Here is a 14626-nt window from a genome sequence, read left to right as displayed (position 1 = left end):
CTCTGCCCTCCTCCCGTGGACGTACATCCCCTCTGCCCTCCTCCCGTGGACGTACATCCCCTCTTTGCCCTCCTCCCGTGGACGCACATCCCCTCTGCCCTCCTCTCGTGGACGCACATCCCCTCTGCCCTCCTCCCGTGGACGTACATCCCCTCTGCCCTCCTCCCGTGGACGTACATCCCCTCTTTTCTGACTGTTTGGCCAGTGGTGCTCTTAGGCTACAGAGCTGTGTCCTAGCCAGCCAGCCTGCTTTCTCTTGGAGAAACTTGCTCTCTGCCAGAATTTGGGCTGGAGGTTGGATCTCTGGGCAAGTGAAGACCCATTCTTCCTCTCACAGGTAAGGTTCCATGTTCCTTACACCAGAGAGCAGAGTTCTGTAGGGAGTTCCCCCAGCAGCAGCAGCCATTAAAGGCTTCCTCACTTTCAGAGCCGCAAGCCGAATGAACCCCCTTTTCTTTTTTACTCCTTATCTCTGGTATTCTGCTTACAGCAGCAGAAAACGAAGTAGGGGAACTCAGTCTGGGCTGGAGACGGCCATGGGGCTAAGGCCATTTGCACAGCATGGTCCTTGCTGTGCAAAGACTCACAAGGTGGGGCTGGAGAGATGGCTCAGAGGTTGAGCACTGGCTGCTCTTCCAGAGGACCTGAGTTCAATTCCCTGCACCACCATAGAGTCAGCTAACAACCATCTGTCATTCCAGTTCCAGGGGATCAACAACCTGTTCTGGTCTCTGGGAGGCTACACACACACACACACACACACACACACACACTGCACAGACATACACATGCATAGATGAACAAAATACCATGCATATAAAATAGTTTTTAAAAAGACATACAAGGAAGCCCTTAGGTAGATACTGATGAAGGAGGGGGTAGTGTTTGTTCATGTAGAAAGTATGTGTGTGCATGTTTGTGCATGTGTGTGTATGTTTGATAAGCCTGGTGGGGATGGGAGCAGGATTCTAAAAACAGACAGAATCACACTGGACAAATTTCCCCCATTTCTTCTTCAAGCATGTAAAGTTTCTTCTCCAGATCTGACAAAAATCACAATATCACAAGTTAACATGAGTAACATTGGGGGGGCCATGGCGACTTGGAGGTGCTGAAGAGCTCTCTCTCTTAGGTGCTCTGCTCAGCAAGGCCTGTGCTCCTCACGCACCATGCAGAGATGGCCTTGCTCCCAACAGGTTCCTTTTCTTCCCGGGCTCTCTGAGCTTTGCCACCTGTTGTATCGTTGTGTCAGGGCTGCGATGCCTACCTCAGTGACTTCATAGAAGCATGCTCTCTTCTACCTCTGGACACCAGATGTTTGAAGCCCAGCTCTCCACAGTGCAGGTTTGTTCTGGAGCTCTGAATCCACACTGTAATTCCTTCTTAGCCTTGGAGGCTGCTGGGAACCCTAGCCCTTCTTGGTTTGAAGATGCCTCAGTCTGTTCTCTGCCACTATCCTCCTGTGTGTGTGTGTGTGTGTGTGTGTGTGTGTATGTGTGTGTGTGTATATGTGTGTGTGTATGTGTGTATGTGTGTGTGTATGTGTGTGTATGTGTATGTGTGTATGTATGTGTGTGTGTGTGCCGCAGTGAACAGCCTGTTCTCTGTTATAGTGTGGAAGTGGGAAACCCTTCTGAAGTAGGAGATCTTTAGGCTCCTGGGGCTCCCTTTGCAGGGGGAAATTGGATATGTTTTATCCCTGTTTCTGTTTTTCTCAGAAGTTTTACAATACAACTTTTCTTAGTAATACCCTCTTCGCAAGATGCACTCTGCTCACTGCTAGTCTATAGTCACAAGCATGGGTCAGAACCCCCTAAAAACTGTGAGCAGTAGTAGCTCTTTGGTTTTGAAGCTAATAATGTCTAGTGTTTTGTTATAGTGATGGGAAGCTGAGTAACAGTGTGGTCAAACTTCTCTTGCTTTTCATCCTTAAAGACATCCATACCTGGACTTGAGATTGTTCTGGATTTAGAGAGAATCCACCTTGAGCTCTTTAATCTATAGATAGAAAAATACCTTTTCCAAGTAATATCACATTCCCAAATGTTAATGCCTCTAGAAGTGGAGGGGGTGTGTTTGGAAGAGTGGAGCTGGCCAATGAGGCAGACTGAAGTCTCAGGGAGACTTTATTCAGAGCATCAGAAATTTATATGCTGAGGATTAAGAGAGGTCACATGAGTCAATTTCTCTTGAGTTCAAGCTGTTTACAACAGCAACAACAAGCTACGCATGGCAAAAACATATTTTTCCACAGAGGCATATAAACAAGTAATAATAACCAGTTGTAATGAATAATCTGAACTAAACACAACACCTATCACCATACTAGGGAGGAGTTCCCAGGTGTAGCTGCATCAAAACATATTACAAGAATAATTCCATGTTTTGTAGAAACTGAGATCACAGGGCTCTTGTCTTGTTTTCTTAGTTTTCTTGTTTTCAGTTTGGTCCTGAGATGTCAGAAACTCTGGTTTGGGGTTTTAAGCCACAGTCTCCTATTTCTTGGCCAATAAACACTTTCCATTTAAGACTTCAGCTGTATTTCTTTCACATTTGAGGAGCACTGAGTGTTGTCTCTCAGGTACTGGATAGACCTGAAGGAAGGGACAGCCTGGCACAAGGCAGGGGTTTTAATTTAGTTTTGTTTTGGTCATGGGAAACACAATGCACTGTGAGTGAGAAGTACATGTGTTGTAGCATATGCATGTTCGTGCACACATCGAGCATACATGCTGGCTGCATACATGTTGACAAAAGGAGGGCACCGAGGGTCTTCCTCCATTGCTCTCTACCTAACTGCTAAGGCAGGGTTTCCCACTGAACCCAAAGCTCTCTCTTTAGACTAGCCTGGCTTATGCTCTCAGGCCAGGATTTACCTGTCTCTGGTAGGGTGACAGGCATGCTTAGCCACAGCTGGACTTATTTCAGCAAGTGTGGAAGGCTTGAACTTAGGCCCTCATGCTGGCACAGCAAGCGCTCTCACCCTCTGAATCTTCACTCCAGCCTCTACGCTACATTTTTAGAAACCATTTGAGCCTTGGATCATGCATTGGTAGGAAGGAATTAAATTATTCCAGCCCTAGAGGAAGGTCACTAAGACACAGGGAACGCTTAGCTGCTTTTGTGGGTGTACTCTGCACCCCTTAACTCCTCTCATCTGCATCATCAAGCTTGGCCTGGAAGCCACCATTTCCTTAGCCATAGATATGGACAGTAAATAACTTGACATCCTAGCAAGCACCTTGACAGCAGTGATGCTGTGTATTGGTGTCCAGGAAGCTTGGCTCCTGAGTCCGTGTCTGGAACTACTCTGCAAGTCCATCTGACCTATGAGAGCTGGTTGGATATTAGCCTTGGGGATCCCCAGGGCCCTATCCTGAGGTAGAGAGCTGTGGTACCCAGAGGCTGGTGGTGTGGGTGGGGAAGCCTCCGTGATGAGCTGTGAGAACCATGTTATTGCAGACCACTTAGTCGCTAATTGGCATTTAATCGTAAAACGAATGCAGTGATTTCGTCCCCCTCCTCCCTGCCCTTGCCAGAGCTGCTTAGACAGTAATCACTTTTGAACTAAGAGCTGAGGCTGCGGCTTTGCACGAGGCTGAGACTACAAGCCATGACTCTCATTTGGGCTGCACATTCCTGGCGGGGCTTCTTTGCCCGAAACACCCCCCCACAGCAGATGCTCATTCCAAGTTTCACATTACATGATAACACTCACACTCTTGGAAATTTGATCCTGAAAGTTACAAAATTCGAACTTTGTATCTGAGAAGAGAGAAAAAAAAGCTAAAGTTTGGTAGAGGTGAAAATACAGTTAGGTCAACAGTTAACATGGAAATCTTGACATTTTCATACTTGTAAATAGGAAGCAATGTAACAAATATTTTCATGATTCTATATACAGCTGTGTGTTAAGTATGTGTGTGTGTGTGCATGTATGTGTGTGTGTGTGAACACTGTGCCTCCCACTTTGTTTGAGACAGGGTTTCTTGTTTACTCCTGCATTCAGCAGGCTATTTAACCCACAAGAATCTGTGGATTCTTTTGTCTCCAGTGCCTATCTCATTTGAGGAGTGATGGATTACAAACCAGACTGCTACTTCTGGCTATACATGTGTTCTGGGGATTTGAACTCTGGTCCTTATGATGCATGGCAAATGCTTTACCCACTGAGTCACCTGGCAGTCCTGTTTAAAGTTTGGTGGGTAGAAATTGTTGTTTGGGATTTGTTTGAACAGTGAAATGGCTTCTATCAGTTGACCTATCTCTAGGGAAAGGTGCTTTACAGATGGCTTTTGATTGAACTTGAGTTACTTCAGTTACTTTCCAATGACAACAGCAATCATGAGCAGGTAAAGAGAAGAGGTTGAGTATTGCCCACAGTCCTCCTTTCTGCCCTGATGATGCTGGGGACAACCATGCCTTCTAGCTTTGGAAGACTTAAGCAGCTCTCTCCAGGGTTAAGACACATATATAGTCCCTCAAAGAGGACACAGAGTGACAAAGTGCTCAAATATCTGAGCTGAAGTCTGCAGCTCATATGCCCTCCTGGATTCCCACAAAGATTAGAGAGGTGGCAGCCAGATTTCAAATGGTCTTTGAAGTCTTAGTGAAGGATTTGTAAGTTGGGACTTCTTGGTAATTATCTAAGTGTCAGAAGGGTCTCCCTAGTAAGAAAGGCAAGCTCAGCTTTTAGGGCATTCGAAGCCTTTGATTTTAACAAAACCCAGGGAAGGGGTGATGGGCTACTTAAGTGCTTTCCTTATGAGGTGATTTCAATGAGAATGGCCTTCATGGACTCATTTGTTTGAACATTTGGTCCCAGTTGGAGGAACTATTTGGGAAGGATTAGGAGGTATGGACTTCTTAGAGGAGGTGTGTCACTGGAGATGGGTTTTGAGGTTTCAAAAGCCCACACTGATGTATTTATTAAAAGATAAAGAGAGAGGGGATATGTTTTGGTGGAGGTGTGTTGAGGTGTGGGGGAGGGGGAAAGAGAAGGGGGTTCCTCTGTTGGCCCATGCTGAGGCATCTCTTTCCCCTGAGGGGCCAACCACATGACACATGATGGTATAGAATAGAGTTTATTCAGGGCATGGAGAAGGGAATTAAGAGGGTAGTAGGGACAGAGAAAGGCTGAGAGAGAGAGCAAGAGAGAAAGAGAGAGAGAGAGAGAGAGAGAGAGAGAGAGAGAGAGAGAGAGAGAGAGGAAGAGAGAGAGAGAGAAGAGAAGAGAAGAGAAAAGAGAAGTAGAGGCCAGCCATGAGCATGGGGAGAAATGGGGGAAGGGGTGAGGTGACAGAGCAGGAGCAGGAAGGCAAGAGCAAGAGAGAGTGGAAAGGGGGCAGGCAGCCCCTTTTATAGTGAGTCATATCTGGCTGTTGCCAGGTAACTATAGGGCAGAGCTTAGACAAAACACCAAAGCACACCATTCCAAGTTAGCTGTGGAGAGCGGTAGAGCTGGAGAGGCATTCGCCTTGACAAGATGGCACCTACTTCCGCTGTTGACTCCTGGTAAACAACTGTTTGCGCATGTGCGTAGAGTGAAAAGACGCCAAGTCACGGCCCATCCCGGGGCGTCACGTGGGGTGATGAGCAAACAGCCAATCATGGGTGGACGACACGTCGTGCTGTGGTGTATATAAGCAGTGCCAATTATTGGCTCGGTCCTTTTTTTCCTCTTCACGATGCAATAAATGCTTGCTGCAGAAGGATCCTAGTGTCCGCGTGTCTTCTTGCTGGCAAGACGACTGCGCGGGCAACAGTTAGCTTTCTTTCTCTACCTCATGTTTATGGGTCAGATGTAAGCTCTCAGCTACTGCTTTAGCACCATGCCTGCCTGCCTGCTGCCATGCTTCACAGCATGATGGGCTGCCATGCTTCACAACATGGTGGTCAAGGACCAACCCTCTGAATGTGTAAGCCAGCTCCCAAGAAACTCTTTCTTTTAGAGTTGTCTCTGTTTTGGTCATAGTGTTACTTCACAGCAATATGAATGTAACCAAGACACCTTGAAACAGAAGGACCTGAGTTCTAGCCTCAGACCCTAGAGAAAAGAATCAGTGGAGAGATCTTGCATCCCTGACAACAGGGAGGTGGAGATGGGCTGATTGAGGGGCCTCACACTCAGCCAGCCTAGTCCACTTGGCAAGCTCCAGGCCAGTGAGAGGTCCGTGAGAGGCTCTATCCTAAACACTAGATAGATAGAATCTCAGGGAATGACAGCTAAGGTTGTCCTCTGGTCTCAGATATACCTGGGCATATCCATGTGAAAACACATCCACATTCATCTATACATACATGAGCGCGCGCACACACACACACACACACACACACACACAAATAAATGGAACATGTACACACACATGAACACAAACAGAAATATATGAACACGCACACAAGCATATGCACACACACAAACCCACACAAAGACATTCTCATACATCAGATTGAACACATGAAGGCATACCTGTTTGAACATATACATATGGAGACATACACGTAAGCCTGTTAACACACAGGAATGCATGCATTGACTTTCAAAAACTTAATTATGTTCTCAATTGTCCTGGATACATTCTTGAGTATTAGTAATTAGAACTGGGTGGAACATGCTGTCTGCTTTCTCTGGATAAAGACACTGTGATAACGAGCTGCTGACATTAAAGTCAGACCAGATTTGAGTGAATGCTCTATCCAGGCCAAGTTTCTATATACTGTTTCTCAGCTTCCAAACCACCCTCTCTGCCTTGCTCTGTATACTGGAGCTGGGCCCTGCAGAGGGTTCTCCCTTGCCAGCCAGCTGAGTTGGTGTGGTCACTAGATGGTACTAGACCACCAGTGTGTGCTGACCCCAGGCCCTGCTCTCAGCACTGGAGGTCACTTTCCTGCTCACATTCTCTTACAGTGCATGGCGTACTTCTATAGCCCATCCTTGTTATTCACCTCCCAGAGACTTCCCTCACTAGGAGCAGGTTCAGTTCCTCTCGCACCATCTCCCTGAATAAACTTGACCTTCAGCCAGGGCCAGGTCATCAGTGGCTTCTTCCTGGCCCCTGGCTCTTGTTTTCTTTCTCCTTTATCCCCAAAGTAGTAGCTGTTCTGATAGTTCTTAAGGTCTTTAAGAAGGCTACTTTAGATTTTTTGACTATTCATAATAATTCTTCACATTTCGCTGAAGTGGAGTGATTTCTGTCTCTTGGCTCCAACCATTTTCCTCTCCTGGTAACATTTGTGGTAACAACAAAAAGTAGAATCTATATCTTGTAAAATTAAAACCAAAACCAATAAACCTAAACAGACTCCAAGTTCATCTTTTATATTTCTTATATGGCAATACTGGTTTCCTGCCTAGGAAGGGAACCTTCATTCACCCAGTGAGGAATGAGTGAGATTGTCTAAGCCTCAGAATCTTGCTGGAGCTCTGGGCAGGACGCTCGAGTCAGCTGAGGGCATGAGAAAATCAGAGACCAGAAACCAGTGCTTCCTCAGCTGTGTGAGCCCACCTCTGTCCCAGAGTGAAATCCTTAAGCCAGCTGCTGTAACCACCAGCTCTGTGCCACCACAGTGTTAGGAAATCAATACAGTCTTAAAAAAAATTCCACGTGAGAGCTAAATAAACAACACACCATCTAATTTTAGGCCACAGAAAATAGAAGGTCAGCACCAAATACAGATAATAACAATTATTATTCCAGTTAGCATTTTGCTAGCTGTATCTTTCTCTTCATCTACACCAAGTAAAAGCCGAGGCTGATCTGGCTTGGTTTCTTTCAAGCAAACCATTGCTTCCCAGAAGGGCCTATGTGGAGGGTGGACCATGCTTCTGGTCTCTGTGAGACCCCAAGAGCGCTGCCTGCAGGAAACCTCCCCCTCTGCCTTGTACTCATTGTAGCTGAAGTTTTCCCCATCAGAACTTCATACAAAGCACCTGAAGTCTCCTCCACACAGGCATTCACAGTTGAGGTAAGGTAGTGGGCAAGATAGCTCAGTGATTAGGAACACTTATTTTCTTGCTGAGGACCTGGGTTCAATTCCCAGTACCCATGTAGTGTAGTTCACAGCCACCTGTTCCAGGGCACCAAATGTCCTCTTGCAGACTCTGTTGTACTTACTGGAGCACTAAGTATGCATGCAGTGATTTCTCTCTGCTCTTGGACATGATGTTATTGCTGCCTGGGCTCCTCTGTTAACTTCTCCCACTAAGGTTCTTTAGTCAGGATGGTCAATCATGACAGAAATGACATCCAACAGTCACTGGGGTCTCCCTACAACCCCTATCCTTGGCAACTTCCCTCTTGCTCTGCCTCTGTAATTCTGAGTATTTCACGGTACTGGAGGCGTATGACAATGAGGGATTCTCTGTTTTTATTCCTCAGTAGTGTGTTGTTGAAGTCGCATGTATCAGTTCTTCCCTGTTAGGGTGACTCCCAGTGCTATTTGCATGTAGTTAAGTAGACGGTGGTCTGTGCATCCAAATGCACTGGCAAAAATTTTTAAATGCTCTCCACAAATGAATAAGATGTTCAGCATCTTAGCCTGAACAAGGGTGATGGCAAAATTACTTTGACTCAAAAGAAACAGAGGAAGCTTACAGATATTGAGTACCCAGAAACCATAGTTAGGCAGTCAGTGGAGGGAAGGTGAAGAGTTGAGATGAGGCCTTATTCTGGTCTGGTCACTCCAGTGGGACAGATCTAACAAAAACACATGGTTATAGACCCAAAACACATGCACACTTTACTCTTAAAGATCTGGAGGAGATAATAGTAACGTGGTTGCTGTACAAGTGCACGGACATAAATTTGATTCCCAGAATTCTTAATAGAAAGGCTAAGCATGACTAGACAGACTCCCAGTCCCAGCTCTCAAGTGGCAGAAACATGAGGATGCTCCCAGCAGAGGCAGAAACATGAGGATGCTCCCAGCAGTGAGCAATTTCACTCTTTTCAAATGTCAAATGCTAAGAAGGCAGGCAGAGCTGGAGGAGTAACGCCAGGGACAGTTATCCGAGCTGCACACGCACACTTGTGCACCTGCACGTACAGGGGCACTTCCTGCGCACACATTCTCACCTCAGTGTGCCAGAGAGGATGTGGGGGAGAGGAGAGCTGATTTTCCATAACCAAGCAATCCTGCACACCTGCAGACCAGGCTCCTGGAAGGACTGTAGCTTTGGCACAGAAAGACTTATCAGCCCCACGTGGGGTTCACAATGCTGACTGAAGCCTCCTTGGGGGCTGCCCCGAACACCACAGAAGCATGGTCCCTCCTGAGCTGCGCTCTCCCTCCTCATGCTAAAATCCCTTTGGAAGGAAATGGTTCCAGAGTCAAAAGAGATGGATTTCCCTCTCTGTCTTCATTGGGAGTTAATTTGCTGGCAATTACTGTGTCTTTACTATACACTTAGAATCTCATTCATTTACACTCCAGGAAGGAGGGCCACTCTTTATGACTCCTTTATTTAAATTATTGATGCTTCCAGCCATGGGCCTTTCATTTCCTGCTTTCTCAACACTGATAATTGACTAGCTTGGGGCAGGTGTGGGCTCCAGAAAGCCAATTTGTTGGCACAGGACTGATGGCCTCAGGGACCGTGCTGTTACTTTCACCCACAGCTGATTACCAATCTCAGAACTGTTTGCTCTGGGAGCCAACAGGCGATTCCCTCTGCACAGCTGTGCTCTCCTGGGATGCACAACAAACTCAGGTTTAAAAGAACTGAGGAGTCTTCAGATCCCGAATTCTTCCTGCCTTTCCCCTCTGTGCTCTCATAGGGCCCTGACTTTGGTAAAATACCCATTGGAAATGTAAGCAACCTGTTCTTAAGAAGAACTAACGGACCCACGTGGGCAAAATCAAAGTAAGTGAGCCACAAAATCATGGCCAAAGTGCACAAGAGTATACTTTTGATCGTCTGTGTTGCTTTGCCGGTGACTAGAAAGAACTCATTAGTTCTTCCTAGCTTCTTAGCATAAGTCGTGTACATGCTTCTGAACATACGTTCTGTGTGTTTCAAGAGATTCCACAGGTCCCAGAGTCAGGACTTCAATAAATACACAGAGTGGGAGACTGTAAAGCATGGGGCTGTAGTGAAGCCAGCTAAGTCCAAGGATGAAGACTGAACAGATGCTGGAGGGCTGGGAAGGAGGGAGCCTGGGTTCCTTGTGGAGGGATGTGGGAGAGGATGAGGGTACAGAGGAGGGAACATTGGAGCTTCAGCTGGGGAGATGAGAGAGTTCCATTGAGCGGGAGTAGGGCAGGGGAAGAGGAGTCTTCAGTCCAAATGAGATGACATCAGTTACTGTAGAAGTCTCCAGCAAGAGGCCATTTAGGACACAGCTGAAGCCTCTGAGAAGTATGAGAAATATCTTAATGATAGGAATGCTGACAGGCTGATCCAGGTGATCATAGGAAGGTTAGAAGGAGGGGTCTGAGGAGATGGCTTAGTCAGTGAATTGAAAGCATGAGGACCCTAGGTCAGTCTCCATGATCCATGTAGAAAAAAACACTGAACATGGCTGTGTGTGCCTGGAATCCCAGCTCTCAGGGGAGAGAAACAGGAGTCCAGGGCTTATGGGCCAGCCACTGTAGCTAAACCAGTGAACTGAGGTTCCATGAGCTCCCTGTCTCAAAATATGAGGAGGAGGACAACCAATGTCAACTTCTGGCCTTCAAATCCATGTGGAGTCATGCACATGTATGCCCACACATGTGCATGCACCTGCACACATGCAAACACACAGTGAGGGTCATTGGGAAGCCAATGGCAGCAGGGGTTGTGGAAGAGGATGTGAGCAAGCTGACTGAAATAGTCATGGCTGGGGCAAGGGATGGGCAAGCATGCTCTCAGGAAAGCAGAGAAGATCTGAGCAGGACATCCTTAAGGTAATGACAAGCCTGTATTCTAGACTGTGCATTGCTAGGCAGGATGGGCAAATGTGGCTCTCTAAAGGACTGAAACACTGGATTCTAGTCTTAGGCAACTTACTTTATTTGAGAGTTGGATTTAGATGTCCAGCCTCCTTAGATGTCCGACATCACGTTAATGCATTCTTTATCTTATTTCAACTTTTTTTTTTTGGTTCAATGAAGAAAGTCCATTAGTACCTGGGACTTTCGTGGCCTATTGTGCTCTACTTTGTACGTCTTTAGTCTCTGGAGAAAGGGTGAGCTCCCTGAAACTGTAGAGACAAAGCCTTTGTGTTTGCAAAGCCAATGTCCAAGGGAAGCAGTAAAAGGCAGTGGTAGTAAGTCTTTTTTTCCCTCCCCTAACTAAAGGCAATGAGGGTGGTTACTAGCAGTGATGGCTAGCAGCTTAACAATATGGTTAGGTTGTGTGTGGTTCAGAAGAGACTTGGATTTTATCTGATGTGTGTTTTGCTCACTAAGGTTCTGTGGCTTCCGTAGGCTGGGATGGGGGTAGGGTGCTAATATGGCTTCCCTAGGCCATAGGCTGGGGTGAGGGAGAGGTCTCAGGTCACTTTCAAAAATCCCCTGACATGAATCCCTAACCCGATGTCCTAGTGAGCTGCCATAGCCGAGTCAGTCATCAGAGGAGTCTCAGTTAAGGCTTGCCTAGATGAGATTGCCCAGTGGACATGTCTTGGAGAAATTCTCGATTGACTGTTGTAGGAGGGCCTAGCCCACTGTGAGGAGTACCGTTCAGTAGGCCTGGGTTGTATAGAAAAGCAAGCTAAACCTGAGGCTGAGGCTGAGAGTGAGCCAGTAAGCAGCACTTCATTGTCTCTGTGAGTTCCTGCTGGATTAAATTCCTGCCCTGAGTTCCCTCAGTGGTAGATTATAACCTGGAAGCACAAGCCACATAAGCCCTTTCCTCTGCGAGTTTGCTTTTGGTCAGAATAGCTCGCTACAGCACCAGAAAGCAGACTGGACCCCACCACCTATCCCTTGACCAACTGTGCTTCAAGGAAGTCGGTTTTTCTACCATGACCCTGCCCTGGTTCCTGGATGGACTCTCTGGCCCAGTGTATTGAGCAGATTTCTCTCAGCACAGTGAAGAACGTAGCATTTACCTGACCACTGAGGCCAACCCTAAAGCAATTCTCTGTATGATTTGATGTAGCATGTCTTGGTTCCTTGGTAGGACCCTGAGAAGCGGAGATCCTGGTTACTGGAAGCACAACTGTGGTCCTTCAAGGGCAACAGACAGCAGTCAGAGCCCAGAGAAGAGGAGGCAAGGTAGGCATTCCCTGTGCAATATCTTTGGATTATTCTTTAGGTAACAATGGAGATGAAAAGATTGTTAGCATCAAGTGGGAAATCAGGAAGTGGCACAGGGAACAGAGATCCTGGCATCCATTTCAATCTGAGGCATACAACGTTCATGGCTGGTTGGCAGGAGAGAGTCCCATACTCAACAGAAAACAAAGACAGAGTAGAAAAATAACTACAAAATACACCATGAGTATTTCTAGGCTAAAAATTGTCTGAATTCTAAAATCTAAAAAGACCTATAAATAGTGTGATTGTTGTTACATATTTTCCACATTATTCTTGATATCTTATTTTTAAAACACTGTTTGTATATCTAGGAAGAACGTGTTGTTTTGCAAAATCCAACCCCTCTTACTATTTCAAATTCCAAATTTATGGCATCAGAATTACAAAGAAGTTTTATGGACATAATTAGAAGAAGATTCCAGTTTTCGGTTCACTGCCTCTCAACCATGTCCCAGCCTTGTTATATTTGATAATGACATACCAACATTCTATCATAACTCGGATATATGGAGAGATTCCAGAATGTTTCAATCCTCCCAGAAATCAGAAGCAGCTGCTCTCTCTGTCTAAAAGAAAAGCTGAAGCCTAGATAGTTCCAAAGAAAATGTGACTTGCATTCTTAAATATCAAATTATGAGGGTTTGTTTTTTTAGATTGGTGGTGTGCCATAAAAAATCCTCTTCTGTTTGTCTTCACTGGTTTTATTTCTTTAAATTGTTCTCGAACTGAAATTTGCTTTTGAGTCATGAATTTTATGATGTCTGCTTAAACATCTATAACTGAGGCTAAGTGATACCCGGAGACTTTCCCACTCCAACAAAAACAGATCACCACGGAAGTGAAACTCAAACAGAGCTCCTTCCAGATGGTGACTAATGAGGGCCAGAGATGCTGTTCTCTTCCGCCAGCCCAGGTCTCCCAACCCTGAGGTTCTATGGTGACATGAGACTGCTTCGGTAGAAACTAAAACTAACAAGTATGCTAGCTCCATTGATTTTTCTGAAAATGGGAAAGGGGAGGGGAGATGCCCAGCTTAGTCCAGGAAAGAGGCTTAATACATCTGTCTTTTAATAATATTAAGTTTCCTAGGATCAATATCTTCTTCCCCTCCAACTAAACTATGCGTTGCTACACACCAGTTGCTATGTAGGCAGACTGGAATCAATAGAAGGCTTACCTTTTTTGGAGCCTATTTCTAAGGCCTGCATAATGGGGCATAAATTAAAAAGAATGCAATTGAATTCTAATACATGGGCATTATGCTATCATCTTCAACCTGGGGGATATAGTTTGGGGCACAGCCCATGAGACTGGACAGGGAAATACTAGCTCCGGATTGATCCATAGACCTTCAGTGGTGGGGGACTCCTATAGGATTGATTAACAAATGCTGAACAGTGTCTGGAACACTCCCATGATGCACTTCACCTGTTGTCAGGAGCATTGGAGCATTCCCTGGGAGAGGATGCACCATGTGGCCTTTCAAGTTCAAGACCGTGTTCACACAAGGCTCTCGTGACCAGGCCCCTTTCTACGTAACTGCCTCATTTTATCTTTGGAAAGCTAAATAAACATTCCCCAAACATTTCAATAGACCCACTAGGATGCTTTTACATCTGCTAGAGTAATATCTTTTGGTTAACATTTTTTTTGAAAATATTCAGTTATATCGCAAAAAAATCAAATACCAGCAAAGATATCAAAAGAACTCAAATGTTACAGAAGGTAAGGTGCATTAGTTTAGTCCACACTGACAGGGGTTCTTTCTATAGAAGTTGGTTTGAGAATATCTGAGTGCACACCACCATGTTGGTATTAACATGTCATTATTTATCTTCAGACAAAGAACACACATGTTCACATGGCAACCTATACTTGCATGTTCAGAATTCTAATTATAGCTGATGAGACGTGAAAATAAATCAAATCTATTCTCTTTTCATGACTGGATGAAATACCCAAGGTGATTAACTTATTCAATAGCAAGGGTTCATTTTACTTCTTCTGGATGACCAGGGGCCTCACCTCCGTCGAGGGCAGTGCAGTGGTGGTAGCCTGTGGGGCAGGAGGCAGAGATGGACAGATGGATGGAAGGGTACCTGGCTTTGATCGTTGACTTGATGCCTATAGAATCAACTGGGAAGGGAGTTCTAATGAGAACTGCCTAGGACAAGTTGGCCTGTGGACATACCTGCCAGGGATTTTCTCTCCTAGGTTAACTGAGGTGAGAAGACCTGCCCTGGATGTAGGCAGCACAGTGTCATGGCCTGGACTCTGGACTGAATGAAAAGCAGAGAGCCTACTGAGCAGTAGCTTCTCTGCCCCTGACTGCGGGTGTACTCTGTCTGCCTAGGACACATGTATTAATCCATAGCTCTCTGCC

Source organism: Mastomys coucha, unplaced genomic scaffold (assembly GCF_008632895.1).
Source record: "Mastomys coucha isolate ucsf_1 unplaced genomic scaffold, UCSF_Mcou_1 pScaffold12, whole genome shotgun sequence".
NCBI classification, from domain to species: Eukaryota; Metazoa; Chordata; class Mammalia; order Rodentia; family Muridae; genus Mastomys; species Mastomys coucha.
The sequence above is the reverse complement of the archived record's forward strand: the minus strand, read 5'-3'. Positions refer to the sequence as shown.